This window comes from Spermophilus citellus (assembly GCF_964194105.1).
Source record: "Spermophilus citellus genome assembly, chromosome: 13".
In the NCBI taxonomy this organism is placed as follows: Eukaryota; Metazoa; Chordata; class Mammalia; order Rodentia; family Sciuridae; genus Spermophilus; species Spermophilus citellus.
The window spans coordinates 112,413,646-112,425,369 of record NC_138193.1 but is presented as its reverse complement, the minus strand read 5'-3'; the positions used below and the strand labels follow the sequence as shown (position 1 = coordinate 112,425,369).

The following is an 11,724-nucleotide window of genomic DNA, read 5'->3' as shown; positions in this document are numbered from 1 at the left end:
CACCCATTTCCTCCCTTTTTGCTGATATTGGTTCCTCCTGAGCAGGAACCAGGGTGCCACCAGCCCTGGGTGGACCTGGGCGCTCTCACAGGGCCTGGGGCAGCGAGCCCGGCCCCGGTGCGGCCGGGCATTGAGGCGGCGGGCGCGGCGGGACGGCAGGGGGCGCTGGCGGTGGGGCCGGGCCGGTCTCCGCGCGCCCTCGCTGTGTGCGCGCTCGCGCCCCCGCCGGCTGCCGCTCCCCGCGCGGGCTGCGCTCAGGGCGGAGGGCGGGAGGGAATAAAGGGCGGCTGCCGAGCGGGCTGGCGGGCGGCGCGGTGCGGAGGCGCGGACCGTGGGCATCGGCACCCCGCAGCCAGTTTCGGGCGGAGCCGTCGGAGCCACGGTGGAGCGGGAGCCCGGGCCGCGCGGGACCAGGTGGGTGACGCGCGCGTCCCTTTGTGTCGGCATCACTGGAGCCGGCCGCGGCGCGGGGAACGCGGGACGCGGCGCTGGGGAGCCAGCCTCAGGGTCGCGGCCGCGACTGCCCAGCGGATCCTGCTGGGCGCTCGGGTCACCGCGGGGCAGGGGAGAGCAGCGGCGGCCTGGGCTGGGGACCGGCCAGTTTCGGGCCGAGGACACCCGCCCTGCCCTCTGTAGCCCGATCGGGATGGCGCCTGCGCCCCCGGCGCGGTTGCCACTTTCAAAACCTCGCGCCCCGGGCGCCGCCCCCGGCTCGGCGGGGTGGGGGTCTGCAGCGCAGCGTCCCTGCGCTCCGGGCCAGGTCCCGCGGGCTCGGGGCTGGCTCCGCCCGTCACCACGTCCTGGACAGGGCGAGAGCTCCCGGAGGGGCCCATGGCGCCGAAGGGCAGCTCCGGCCCAGGGCGTCCCCCGAGGTGCACACCAGGGCTCGGTGTCGCGACTCTCCGCACCCCCGCCTACCCGTACCTGCCTTTCCCGGTGCCACTGCCACCAGCCCTCCCTGCCCGCCCCCATACCGCCTTCCCTGGTGGCAGGGACGACCCGCTCTTCGGAGAAGTTCCCTGCAGGTCTGTCCCACTCTGCCCTCCACAGTCACTCTCTGGCCACCCACACCATCCGATTTGGTGGCTTGTGCAAGCAGGAGGCTTCTTGCTCCTAGAGGAAGAATGACTTATTTTGCCCCAGTGGTCTTCACAGGCGTGTCTTAGGATGTCATCTCCAAAAGTTTGTTCTTTCCGTTTTTTTTCCAGATGGGGGTGGTGCTCCTTGAAATGCTGTCCCCAGCCTGCGTTGTGCAGGGTCAACAGAGAGTTAGATAAAACCCCAAGGAAGCATCAAGGAGGAATCCCTCCTGCCCCTGTGGTGGGGAGCAGGACTGGACCCCACACTGGAAGGGGACCTGACATCTTTCATTGGACAGTTTTTTTTTCCTGGAGTGAAGCCTGGGAGATGGAATGAGCACTGGCCCCAGAGAATGGGACAGGGTGAGAGGAGTTAGCAGATGAAGTGTGTTAGTAACTTGCCAGGCAAAGGGCAGGGGTCTGGACACCCTGGGGGCTGTGGGAGTCTTCAGGAGGGAGAGCAAAGGAGAACAGAGTCAGGGCCATGTGAGGGAGGGCCCTTGGGTTTGAGGTGGGCAAGGTGAAGGTGGTAGGAAGGGCCCCTTGGGAGGGAAATGCCTTACAAATGAATGCCTGTGCCTGACCTTTCCCAGTGACTCCAAAGGGGGGACCAGAGACTTGCTTATTGGGTCCTCTCCTCCAGTGTGTGATTTGGGACCAGGTCTGTGCACTTTTCTAGTGCCTTCTGTGGCTTTATTTTTATTAGTCTTTAAAGAGTGTAAAAGAAATAAGGCTGGAGAGGTCAACTGGGGACAAATCCTGAAGTTTTTGAATTCCAGGGCTTTGGGCTTCACTCTGTGGTGTTGGGAGCCGTTGATGGTTTTGGAGGAAAGTGGGCAGTCTGAGCCCTTCTGCAGAGTGGTTACTGCAGTGGGGTGGGGGCTCAGGCTGACCTGGCGCACAGTGACCATTGTGGACCTGAGAGACAGACTCTTGAAGGGTGTGACCTTCTACCTACAATACTTGCTGGAGTCCACGTGGAGTGGGGACCACTTGAGAAAATGGGTATACACAGTCCAGTTTGAATGGAATGGAAAATTTCCAGAATCAGCACAATTTGAGTTTCTGCAGTATGTGCTTTTAAAGATGCCCTAGTTCTGGTGTTGGTACCCCTCCCTGCAGGGGGAACTAATCAAGGGTACGCTTAGATGAATGCTGCAATGCATGGGGGTTTTGGAAACCCAAGAGTCCTGACAAATGTATTTTATAAGCATATTCTGGTGCCCTTGGTTTGCTTGCTTCTAATCCCTGTTTCCAGACTGTTCCTAGACCACAGAACTTCTCTTGGGGACTTATTGTAGCTTGGGGCTTTGAAAGGCCTTCACACACTCACTCTTAACTGGAAGCTGTGGAGTTTTGCAGTCCGTGTCCAGCCAGCCTGGCAGATCAAGGCCAGAAGCTGTGAGCCATCTCTGCCCAGAGAAGCTGTTTTTCCCACTGTGGTTCCTATTTGGCTTAGCTGCCTTCTTTTGTTCAACTTTCTCCTCCCTGCTGGGAGGATGCCTCTCTCTACCACTGGGAGTCACAGAAGTAGGTGGGACCTTGCAGACAGCCCCCACTGTGGCCAGGAGGAAGTAGGGCTGGAGAGTGGGCAGGTAGTGCTGGTGGTGTGGGGCTGCAGTGGGTCTAGCCTGGCACCAGGACTCAGGTCCTTTCTCTCCCTCTGCTCTTGCAGCAGGCTGGGAGTGCTTGCTCCTTGGGGAACCTGAATATCTGAAACCTCTTGGGGATATTGCACCTCAGAACTTGCCAGGCCATCAGACCCCCTGATTTCCTGGGGAGTGGGATCTCAGAGTCTGCCTAGAGACTGTGAGAGAGGAGAATCTTTTCAGACTATCCCTGTTTCCTCTGGGTCCCTTTCTACCTTCGAGATCCAAGAACTATGTCATTTGAGGTGTTTTCAGAGCCAGGCTCCTTCGCTGTCCTGGCCTTGCTGGTCCACGGGAGTACGTTTTCTTAATTAGATGGAGAAATTAAATTGAAGCAACTAGGAACACACCTGAGTGCACTGGTGCTGCATGACTCTCTGACCCAGCTGTCTGACCTTGGGTAAGTGTCTTCCCCTTCCTGCGAGGACCAGAGTTCCTTCAGGGTAACATTGACGTGTTAGCCTAAATGTTTTTCTAGAGTCAGAAATAAAATTGTGCTGGTTCAGTGGTATTTTTGAGGAGAACCAATATTGCAGGGCAGCTCACCATGTGCAAGCATTTGTAAGGACTCTTTTAAGGAAAAAATATATTTTAACTTTCATAAGGATGGCCTTTCTCCAAGGGTATTAGGGCTCTAAGGCGTGTGGAGGAGTCCCCATCTTCTTTCCTTCTGTGAATCTGCAGTCTGATCTGAATCGGAATGTTCCTCCTGGCTGTTCCGCGGGATTGGGAGAAGGGCTTTCTCTAGGGAGCCAGTTCTGAGCTGGATGCAGTGGTAGCGGGAACACTCAGTTCCTTGAGGGCCCGAGGAAGCTTGGCAACCAGCGTTTTATCGTCTCCTCTGTGTTTGACCCTGGATATGGAGGAGACAGACTTAATATTCATTAAGCGTTGGCTGTGCGCCAGGCCCCAGCATCAGTGATTGGCTTGGATTCTGGAGCAGCTCTCACCCAGCCCAGTGTACACTTGCCTGTTCCTCCTCGTCAGTGGAGCCTGGAGCCGAGGTGTCCCAGGTCTCACTCGTGCTAAGTGCTGAGTCTGAGTTTGAGCTCAGTGGCCTGTGGAACATGATAGATGCCATGACCCGGAGGACATGCTGTCGGGGGAGGGGAAGCAGAAGCATTCACAGGTCGCTTGAGCCGGGAAGTCAGGGCAGCGCTGAGGGGCACAGAGTGCAGAGGGGCCCCGCTTGCTGGGCCTTATAGGATGAATTGGAGTTAGCCAGATAAATTGGAGGGTCAAAGTCAAATTCGAGGCCTGAAAATGGCAAGAAACAGCCTGGAGTGGATAGGGAACATAGGAATGGCATAGAGGGGTGGAGCTTATCTGTTGGTTGGAGTTCCAGGTGGCCCCTTGCCTCTGAGAGCTGCCCAGGCTGATCCCCTCTAGCCCCAATGCCTTCATTGCTGGCGTCTCCCGAAAAATTCCATCCGTGTTTTCCTTTTCATAGCGGTGTTTTGGAGGCCCTAGAAGTGATGGAGAAGTGCGGCCTGCATTTCCTTCCTGTCCCTCCAGTTTGGCTTGGTGGAGGAGGGCTCAGGGGAGGATGGTGGGCTGTCACCTGAAGTGCCTTTGCCCTTAGAGTTCAGGGGCAGGCTCTTCTACTAAGAGTGGCTCAAGAGGACAGGGGGCCTCTCCAGGCCTCAGGCCATGAGCTGAGAACCATGGAGCTGGGAGCTAGCCCAGATGCAGGCTTTGGGCCAGCACAGCCCTGCAGATAGATACCTGTGGAGCAAAGGGGGAGCATCCGGGTTCTGAAAGTGCCTGGTGACCATTGCACAGCTGGGTCATTGACTGAGCAGGGGTTTGTGTCTGACCTAGGAATATACGTGTCTCCCTCAACAGCTGTTGGGAGAATGTTTTAGGCTTCCAAAGAGCTGAGTTTCAGCAGTTCTGTGGAGCAGGGCATGCTAGATGCTGGATAGATGGTTGGTAGGGTTTCCTGGGAGGAGGGAACCTCAGAAACATCAAACTAGAATGTTTTTCAGATGTACTCTGACCCCTGTGAACTGTGCAGACAGCCAGGAACCCAGCCTCTCAGTGCACCTCAGAGTCTGGATGTCTCGGGGGTGACATGGCTCATAAGCCTCCTCTCCTGACCCTCAGCCTCCGCCTTGACTGGTCTGCTGTGCACATGTTCTAGAGTGGCACCTCAGGTTCCCGTACCACGTGCTGGCCCCACAACCTGCCCCTGGGAGATCTGCCCACGTCTCCTGAAAGAGGAGAGCCTGCTCTCAGAGGGTGCAGTCTTCCTGAGTCCCCACTCAGCCACAGTGGTGGGAGACACCCCCTTTAAAAATATACAAGTTCAGCTACCAGCTGCCTCTCTTTCCTCAAGTTTAGACTTTTTCTTACACAGGTGTGTGCTGAAGCCAGAATCCATGCAAGTGTTGTCAACAGCCACCAACTGGACTATCCTCTGTCTTGTCCAGGTGCCAGACTCTTAGCAATCCTTGAAGGCCCTACACAAATGTCACCTTGTTCTTTACAGGCATGGATTTACCCATGTGGGCCACTGTGGAGATCCAGTCCCCTAAGAATCACCAGGTGGGTGACTAAGCAGGTCCAATCCTGAGAATCACCAGGTGGGCGACTAAGCAGGTCCACTCCTGAGAATCACCGGGTGGGCGACAGTGCAGGTCCACTCCTGAGGACCACCGGGTGGGTGACAGTGCAGGTCCACTCCTGAGGACCACCGGGTGGGCGACTGTACAGGTCCACTCCTGAGGACCACCGGGTGGGTGACAGTGCAGGTCCACTCCTGAGGACCACCAGGTGGCTGACTGTGCAGGTCCACTCCTGAGGACCACCGGGTGGCTGACTGTGCAGGTCCACTCCTGAGGACCACCAGGTGGCTGACTGTGCAGGCCCACTCCTGAGGACCACCGGGTGGCTGACTGTGCAGGTCCACTCCTGAGGACCACCGGGTGGGTGATTGTGCAGGCCCACTCCTGAGGACCACCGGGTGGGCGATTGTGCAGGCCCACTCCTGAGGACCACCGGGTGGCTGACTGTGCAGGCCCACTCCTGAGGACCACCAGGTGGCCGACTGTGCAGACCCACTACTGAGGACCACCGGGTGGGCAACCGTGCAGGTCCACTCCTGAGGACCACCGGGTGGCTGACTATGCAGGTCCACTCCTGAGGACCACCAGGTGGCTGACTGTGCAGGTCCACTCCTGAGGACCACCAGGTGGCTGACTGTGCAGGTCCACTCCTGAGGACTACTGGGTGGGTGACAGTACAGGTCCACTCCTGAGGACCACCAGGTGGCTGACTGTGCAGGTCCACTCCTGAGGACCACCGGGTGGGCGACTGTGAAGGTCCACTCCTGAGGACCACCGGGTGGGCGATTGTGCAGGCCCACTCCTGAGGACCACTGGGTGGGCGACTCTGAGATTCACGGAGGCGGAGAGCTGTGGGGACCCACTCCTGTGTACTGGCGTTTTACAGATGAGAACTGGAGGCACACACAGAAGGAGGAGGACAGCTCAGAGGGGGCTCAGGCTCTCCCTCTGCTCTGGGCTGACGGACTTCTACTCATGCAGAAGGATTCTCTCCCCCAGGTGCTCCCATAGCAACATTTTTCAGAACCTAAATTGCTTTACATAATCTAATTTTAGTGATTTATGTAACTTAGTTCCTCTAGTGAGTTATGAGCTCCACAAAGGTAGGAACTTATTCATTTTGGCTTTCCCTTGGCGCCTATCCTGCTCTTTCTGAATGAAGCTTTGTTAAGTGGTTGACGACATAAAAGAGTGGCCTGGTTCTAGAGGGACACCTAGGGTTGACTGTCATGAGGAAATGGACGGAGAGTTGAAATTCTGGTCTCTAGCACGAGCAGAGTTCACTGATAATACACATCCTCTCTACGGAAGGTCAGGTCACAGAGCAGTGCCCTGCAGGACTGTGGGAAGGCAGGTGTGGACGCTGGCTTGGTTTAGAGTGAGCATGGTTGAAGGCATCCTTGGAGGCCCAGAGTATGGAGGCAAGGCCCTGGGGTCCTGTGGCTGGTAGCGTGACCTGTAGATAGTTCAGTGCTCGTGTGACCCAGGTGAGCCTTTGATGGACTTGCTGCTGGGCTCCTGCAGCCTGTGGTCTCCTGTGATGCACTTGCAGCAGGAGATGTGGTGCTGGCCTCGGGATGTTGTGGTCTTGCAGAGGGAGTGATGTCATGGGTGACTGAGTTAGGCCAGGACTGGGTGCCGGCCTGTGCTCATCCTCTCTCGTGGGAGAGGAAGCCAGGCTCTGAAGGGGTTGGTGGGCCCTGTGGGGGAGGGGTGGGCTCCGAAGAGGTGGGAGGTGGAGAAGTGGGTGCTTGGGCAGCTGTGGTGGATGCTCTCAAGGATGCCGAGAAGCAGGGTCTGCTGTGTGAACCCCAGCATCCCAAGAAAGTGGGATCGTCACCGTCATCTTTCTTTCTAAAGAAAGCCTGGGATGCTGTCACTAGTACATGGTGGCAATTTCTTGCAGGAGTGTTTGCCAGGTATGACAGGAGGGCAGGAGGTTCCTAGGTCTCCTCTTGAGGAGTGGAAGGGCTGCTAGTGGCCACATAGTGCAGTGTGTGTGCAGCGATTCTGGTACTCAGGGTGGTCTCTGTCCCAGGAGCCTGCGTTCTGAGCTGCTGTGTTCTCCTATGGTGGTGGAGGCACTGTGCCTTCACAGCATGTGACAGGGTATGCCCCAGGGAACCTCTGCATTGGCAGGAGTGCAAGCTTGCGGAGGCCCGTGGGACCCGCTCTCATGTGATGGAGAGCACCAAGGAGTCAACTGGTCGCATTGGTTATTTTTTCCTTGTGTTGAGTGTCACAAGGTGCCTCTTGGTACTGTGAGCACTGCTGCACGGGAGTGTAGGGCAATGGGATGGATAGAGCTTCAGAAGGTGCCAGTGTTGGTGTCCAGGATGGGACACTTGTTGGCTGAACAGTGTATATTTCTTCTTAATCACTTTCCAGGGTTGGACGCTCCCAGTCCCTGGGGACAGATGGGAAGAGCTGGCTCTCTGTGCCCTTAGATCACAGTTCCTCCTCCTTGTCTCTAGGGAGCACTTGCCACGGCCCTGAGCTCTGAGCCATTCTGGTCACAGGAGGCCAGCAGGGTGGTAGGAAACTGAATTTTTTAATCTCATCAATCTGTGGGCTCCTGCGAACTGCCTGCCTCCATGTGTGTCTCTCGTCCACTGATGCTGCTCTTGGATCCCTTCCTTACTTTCCTCTGCTGTCACACACAGGGCAGAAGTGGCCAGATGTGAGTATGAGATCTCCTTTTCATCCTAGGACAAACGCAGGCAGGAAAGTCGGACTGTGATGTGAGCAAGCACAGGTGAAAGGGTTCGAGGTGCAGACCCCAGGCAGATGCGTCACCTAGGCCCCAAGCTGCTTCCCTTTCCCTGCCTCTGTGCCTTCTCTTCTCGTAAGCCCACCAGTCGCGTGGAGTACTGCTCCCCCCACTGTGGTCATCGTAACGTGACTGCATCCACAAGACCCTGTGAGCTCACAGACACATGTGCGGGCTCAGGAGTTGAGCGTGTCTTCTGGGAGACACAATCCAGTGACTGCATAAGTGTGTGTGTGCACACCCACATGTCAGTTGTATGTTCACGAGTGTGTGTTAGAATGCTTGGCTGGCAGCACACTCCCTGTTAAGGAGGACTTGAACCACCAGATGTCTGTCTCCTCAGTGACAAGGTGTTAAAGGGAGAAGTCTGCTGGCTGGTGCAGCTGCTCTGTGGTCCCACTGAGAACCCAGGCTCTCTTCTTTCTGCCTCCCTGGACTTAGCATCCTTTGCCTTCATGCGGGTCACCCGTGGTCAACATAGCTTGCCTCAGATGCGAACTTACATCTGTGTATCTGGTTTCTGAGAGGTGGGGCAGCTGGTGGCCATGACATCTGCCACTGCCCTTCAGGGAGAGAAAAGTCTTTACAAAGCCAGTGGGAGGGAGGGGGAGCCTCCCTCTGAGCACCGAGGGAGAAGCAGGTAAAGATTGCCCAGGAGTGCTGTCCCTGCCAGGCTTTGCCAGGCTTCTTTCCCCTCACCTGCTCTTCCTAGAAAAGCAGGAGTCCACCCGGAATGAGGTCTGTGTCGATGGGCATGTAGCCCTCGTGTGGTGGGGCCACTGTGCCTGTCGTCTGTGGGCGCAGAGAGCAGGGGGGCAGCACCCTGCACCTCTGTGCCTCCAGCACCTGCGAGGCTGCGCACAACAGGTGCTCCATGAGGAGCTGTTGACCAGTCCAGGGTGTTTCCCTTCAAAGGGGCTCAAATGCACAAGGAACACTTCCATCTGTTATAATGTTCATGTATTATTCAGTTATATTGTCATTATTTGATTTACTTTTATTTGTTTGGCAAGATCTACTTGGTACTGGAGATTCAAGGGCAGACTGGGGACTAGAGGGAGGGTGGGGCTGGTGCAGCTTTCTGGAAGAAGGTAGGGTGTGGTGTTCTGTGGTCGGCAGTGCAAGGACTCAGCTCTTGAAATGTTGCCATTTTATACATTCCAGTTTTGCTCTAGGAAAAACCACCAGAGGGAAGGCACTGGAAGCCCTCCTCTGGCGTTGTGGCCATCTCTTTGTGTGACGTGGCAGGAGCAGCGTTTCTCCTGAGATTTACTGAGCCCAGCCTCAGCCAGGCGCTGTGCTGTGGAGGGTCCTGCCTGAGTGACACGCACAAGGACTCACCTTCAGTTCCTCTGAGATGGCCTAGTGTTCCTGTGTGTGGATTGGCTGCTGGCTGAGCGTTTCTTATCTGCTAATACCTTAATCACTCCTGGGACTTATTCCCCCTTGGCCTTTAGCTCTGCTTCCTTGACAGTGACCTTGTTTTCTCTCCGTCCCTGGCTGTGTGCAGCGGGTCCGGCTTCCCCAGCAGGAGCCACGGCCATTGATGGAGGCCTCATCTGTGGCCTGGCAGGTGAGAGCTGTTTCCCTAGACGGCAGGACATCTTCCTTGAGCAGGAGGAGACACTGGTGCAGACAAGTGGAGGGGAAACACAGCCTGTCTAGGAGCTGGCTGTCCAAACGGAGCTGCTGGCCCACAAGGCTCTGCACCCTGGACCTCTGCTGGTGCCAGCTGAGCTGTGCTGTCAGGGGGTGTCAAAGATCTCATGCAAAAAACAGAATGTAAGAAATAATTTTATGCAGTTCATATATTAAGCTATTAAATTTTGATTATGCTTGGTTAAACAAAATATTATTGAAATAAATTGCTCCATTTCTCTCTTTTTTCCTACTATCTGAAAATTCCAAATTATATGTGCAGCTCCCATTGCTTCCTTGGACCCATGACCACTGATCTGAGAGCCTTGGGGAGTGTTGCTCTCAAGGTTAAGGCCTGGCCTCAACCGCTTGCTGTGGGCGAGGTCTCTGCCTTCCATTGGCAGGATGGGTGGCCCCTGCCCAATCCTCAAATCCTCCATGCCCCGTGTAGACGGGTGGAGAGGACCCTCCACACCTGGGTGTTCCCTCTAAACCCCTGTCCACTCCCAGCATCCTGGATAATAAATGGTGCTGCCCGCCAGCTGCCACCCTCTCACCAGCCCCACTGTTCTCTGTGACCTCGGCCTCACTGATGGCCTCCTTTCTGGGCCTCTGTGCTTCTTGCTGTGTCCTTGCATCTACGCCACCCCACATTTTCCCTGCGTCTTCTGAGTGTCTTTCCCTGGCCTGTTCCTACGGTTGGCATTCTTGCCTGCTGTCACCTGACACTGTGGTCCCTGCTGCTGACTGCCTGCCGTCATTGCTGACCTCGGCCTCTCCTGACCAGGCACCCTGGCTCTGGGGTTACATCCTGGCCCGCCCCTTGGTACCTCTTCCACAGGGCCTCCTCAGTTTCCCAGCTGGCTTTGGCTTTGTGGGAAGGACGGGGAAGGAAGTGAGTCCCCCTTCACTCCCTGGACAGGACAGGACAGGCACGGTGCCAAAGGCTGGTGAGCTTTGCCAAGGGAATATCTTAAAAAACCTGGAAATCAGCATGAGCTTCAGTGTACTGAAAAATACCCCAGCTTGGTGTGGGCCCATCTGTTTACTATCTCAGCAAATAGAAATGCCCTTGAGCCAACAGGAACTTGAGCAAAATTAGAAATCATATCTAACCTGAAATAAAGGGTAATTTTTAAGGTCAGCCTAAAGGTTAGGCCTGGAAACAAAGCACGTCCCCGAGTGGAGCACCATCTTCTCCCAGCTCTGCTTGATGGTGGAGACAAGGCCGGCTGAGCTCCATCAGTCCCAGTTCTGCAGGGGTGTGTGGAGCAGAGGGCCATGTCCCACTCACTTTTGAATTTCCAACAAAGGACCCTGTATACCCAGTTTCAGCATGCTGAACTGTTAACAAAATTATACCTCTCCCCCCCCCCTCTCCCCCTCTCTCTTTCTCTATATACATTATATCTCCACACACATGCATACATATATATGTATTCATATATTATATAGAATTACATGTATATATATTACACATTATATATATGTATATGTATGTGTGTGTGTGTGTGTGTATATATATATATATATATATATATATATATATATATATATATATTACTATGTACAAATATAAAAGGGATTAAGATCTTGCCTGAAGGTTTATGTATTCAAAAACACTCACCTCTGCAAACTGACCCCAAATGTGCTGCTAATAAAAATAATCATTGGGAAGTTGACACACTTTAAAGTTGACTTTAAAAAGCCTTCGAGTCCTCCCCTGCGTTGACTGTGTACATTACCCACACCATGCTGTTCATGTGGGAACCAGTCTGGTGGCAATGTCACTTCTATTATGTGATGATAAATACCTTGGGAGATAAGATGAAGGTTTTCTTGGGAAACATGAAATGAGTTTTTACAGAATTTTTTTTTTTCCAAAGAGAAATTAGCTAAAAGGAGCTTTTTCTCTAAGAGGAAGTGGGCGCTGGGGCAGGAAGGAAGTGGTGTGAATTACCCTGGCCGGCAGGAGGAGTGGACTTCTGGGTCTGAGCTGGGGGAGGGGTGGCTTCAGGGGT

General features: G+C 55.0%; 1 protein-coding gene across 4 annotated transcripts in view; it reads left to right on the top strand.

Annotated features, from left to right (window-relative positions):
- The first annotated feature begins 212 nt into the window (after window positions 1–212).
- The window catches only part of RNF144A (ring finger protein 144A), a 95,639-nt gene continuing 84,127 nt past the window's right edge, over window positions 213–11,724 (top strand). For 3 of the 4 annotated variants that reach the window (XR_014018651.1, XM_081265310.1, XM_081265311.1), the window contains exon 1: window positions 283–414. The gene's annotated coding sequence lies outside the window, so the exon portion shown is untranslated. Of the gene's footprint in view, window positions 415–11,724 lie in introns of all 4 variants that reach the window. The other variant, XM_081265313.1, reaches the window with a different exon arrangement.